The sequence below is a fragment of the Crassostrea angulata genome, chromosome 2 (assembly GCF_025612915.1).
Source record: "Crassostrea angulata isolate pt1a10 chromosome 2, ASM2561291v2, whole genome shotgun sequence".
NCBI lineage: Eukaryota > Metazoa > Mollusca > Bivalvia > Ostreida > Ostreidae > Magallana > Magallana angulata.
The window spans coordinates 46,197,919-46,201,781 of NC_069112.1; positions in this window are offsets into that span (position 1 = coordinate 46,197,919).

Below are 3,863 nucleotides of genomic sequence, written 5' to 3' on the forward strand. Positions count from 1 at the left end.
TTGTACTTACTTAATCTGTAATGACATATTTCCTTTGTCTTCATTTTTTCTTAAAGCTTTATTGATAACGTTAAATTTGTACAGTTAAAACTATCAATCACCAATTCTAACATGCATAAACATTACGCAAAACTGCATACAAAGTAGGTTCTTCTTCTCAAAGCAGGGCACTACACATTGAACTAAAAGTGCAATTAGAAAATCCATCTAGTTAATCCATCCAAACAGTTCAACTGTATACTTGCTATTGCTTCGTTTTACAATTCAGTAAACCTACACAACACAACTTTAAAGTTCTCTGCCCTAATCTCTCAACTCTTTCTACTTTATTAAAAGATGTCAATTTTTCAGCAGGAGTTTAAAAATTTGTTTTTTAAAAAGTGATTTTTTTATTTAATGTGTTCAATCGATAGCATTACGACAAGCAATTAGAATTTTTAAAGCATGTGTTTTGATAAACAATGCATTTTATCGAAAATTATTTTTAAAAAAGACCCTACTGTTAAAATATCAAAAATGTAAAACTCAAAGTCAATGATAAAAATTGAAAGGAAACGGGTTTGTGAGAGTAGACATTCAATATGTCATTGATTTATTTAACTTTCCAACTAAGGAAATGTCGATGTCTTTTGTTTTGTTGTGTCCAATATATCATGTTTCTGTTCATGCTATTGTGTAACTTGTATTTGAGCGTTAGTAGAGAAGAATATGCTTCCTGGTCTGGGTTTATAGCTTTGTATAACTAAGGCTATCATAAGGATTCTTGTTTTATTTCCTCCAGAGTCCTTACGTGGATGTAAACGCTGGGTATATACAAAGGTCCAGTTGGTTGGTAAGTACACATTTTTTCTTTACTATCACGTAATGTTGGTGTCAATTTAAAACACAGGAAGGGGCTGTGCCGCAACGCATTTAATAGTCTTGTTTTGACCAATATGATATTATCGGTCTTGTCTGACATTTGCAACTGAAACAATATTCAATGCGACGACGTGTTTGAATTTTTAAAAGTGAGTTGAGATTTTATTCGAGAATGTTTCATTTAAATTATCTTTTTTAAATATAATGTAGTTGTATTTAGTGTTTTTTTTTGTTTTTCAAGAGAAAAGAATAGAAAACATTTAGATCAATAGCTATGTATATGAAATGTCGGTTACGTGTGCTTTTTTGCGATTTATTTTATTTGATTTGTTTACGAAAAAAGAAGAAAAAAACAAAGCTTATTGTTATGCATATGAAATTTTGAATACTGGTTGATTAGAATAAGACATACGATGTGTTTTTCCCTTACTATTAAGTCCATTACGTTAGACACATCTTTGGATGTTGATATTATGTCCTTAACCCCAGTCAACATTAGAATGGTGATAAAAAAAAAATTCAAGTTAGGGTGTAAATTACCTTCCTTGTCAATCGATCTATGAAAAGCTGGTTATCAATAGGGTTTTTTAAACGTTGTCTAAGATTCAAACAAAAAGACTTATTAAGTTTAAGAGGTTAATAAATAATATTTTTGTACAGGCGATTTCTCAGAGATTGTTTGTTCAACTCCCTATAAATGCTACATGCACAATCATCGTCTGTTTGTAAAACCCATTTGTTAAAAAAAGCATTAACATTTATAAAGAAATAAAGGAAAAAAATTAATAAAAGACCTTAAGTAAACAGAAAACGATTGGATGTTAAAAACAGTTGAAAACGACTACTTAAGACTTTATTGTTAGTCTGTGAATGATGTATCGCATTTGCGTACCATGATACTAATTTAGAGATTAATTAGAAATCTACTTTCTTTCTTTGTCAAGGCAAAACGCAATTAAAGCAAGGGTTTTTTTTTACAGAAACTTAATTTCCTCATGTAAAATTATATACTAAAACTAACATGAAGTTTCCCTTTTTTTTTTTTAAATTCTATTAGATTCAAACAACGAAAGCCACCAGCACAAAATAGTTTTATGATTTGTATGATGAAATCTTTTTAAAGGACACGTATAAAGTGATTGCGTTCAATTTTAATGTCGTTACTTTCCTAACGTATGATTCTGTTATTTCACTAAATCAAACAAAGCAAAAAAACAAGCATAATTTTATATAACATGCTATCAACTCCTAGTGAATTCAAGTTTTGAATATAGTGATTTGTTCGCTGAAACATGCAAGTGTATTTTAACTTAAAATTCAAGCGAATCTTAATTGAATTTGAACATTTAGCTTTACCTCTCATTTACATGTATTTATTGAAGTCATGTTACATTAGTTTGCAAACGAATTGCTGTACTGTTGCTTTAATATATAGGGAAATGATTTTACTTACAATAAGTAATGAACACAGAACTGTTTACATGAGACGTGTGAAATGTTAAAACGTTTGACAATTTCACTGCATAGAATTACAAAATTCCCAGCGAGTCAATATGTATTGTTTCAAAAAATTAAGATAATATTGTGTGAAATATCACTTGATTTGTATCTTTTATGCAGACTGATTATTAAGAAAAAGATTCGTCAACTATAACTGGGTCATTATGTAATCGTAGGTTTTACACTTGCCTATGTTCAACGCATATGACAATCTACCCTTGGAGTTAATTTTTAGAGGGAGATAATGATATGATATATATTTAGCAAAACCTAAGACGTATAAAAGCTAGACAAAACGATTATACTATATGACATTCTATCGTATGTCATGAGCAATTGTTTTAATTACAGTATTAATAGTTTAAAGTGTATTATGTCATTCTAACACTGATACTAGAAGCATGGGAACTTATAAAAACGTTAGCATTAAAGGAAATACTCATCTAATCACCCATGCAACATATAACTTCCTTTTTGTGTAATAGTTCTTTCAGCGTATTAAATAACGATTAAAATAACTTTTTGAGTAGAAATGAACATGTAAAATCAAGAAGCACTGGAAAAACCAACAACACTTGACATCAAGAAGTGTCGGATCTGAAAGATAGGCGGTTATAACATGAGATATAAAAATGCTCTTAAAATAACCACTGGCACATACACTAGAGTTAAATATTGTCAAGTTTTTGGAATGACACGTTCCTTCTTCGGGGCAAAAAAAACCCCAAAAAAACTAAACTCTAAACATGAAGGGAGAACAAAAATAATAAACTAACACTAAACTAAAATCTAAATAAAAAATACGCGAGATTTAACGATAAAGATCGCGATAAATATACACAGCTAGAGTGCACTGCAGGGAACGGACTGCGTGGAAGTGCTGAAAGATAACAGGAACAAATTAAGTAGCTGATTTGTTAGTTGCTGTTATTAGTCCCCTACCGGTGTCACCGGAGGGGACTATAGTTTTACTCTGCGTCCGTCTGTCCGTCTGTCCGTCCGTCTGTCCGTCCATCTGTCCGTCCGTCTGTCTGTCCCACTTCAGTTTTCCACACGTTTTTTTCTTTATGCGTTTGAGGAATAATATGAAATTTGCTGAACACTTCAACATGTCAAACTACAGATCAAGTTTACACTTTTGTAGCGTCTGGTTGTCATATTTTCGAGAAAATTAATTTTCTAGGTTCCATTTTTTAATGTTCGGGGTCATTATCGGGTTTGGTTTGTATTGAATAAACGAGGAGAGTAATAAGTCAGTAATAGTATCGTACATTATTTGTACCATTCCTTTTTTATTTCTAACAAACAAATACGTTCTGTAAAATAGTGTCAAGAATTGTGTTGTTAATTCAATCGACAGGTTTTTTTGTATTATTACAATCGGATTCGTTATCGGGTTGGTCTGTTTTTTGGGGGGTACAGAAGACGGTAAGAAATGATGTTCTGCATAACAGTGCATTGTTTTCACAAATTTCTGCAAACCGGTAGGGGACGTGTATTGC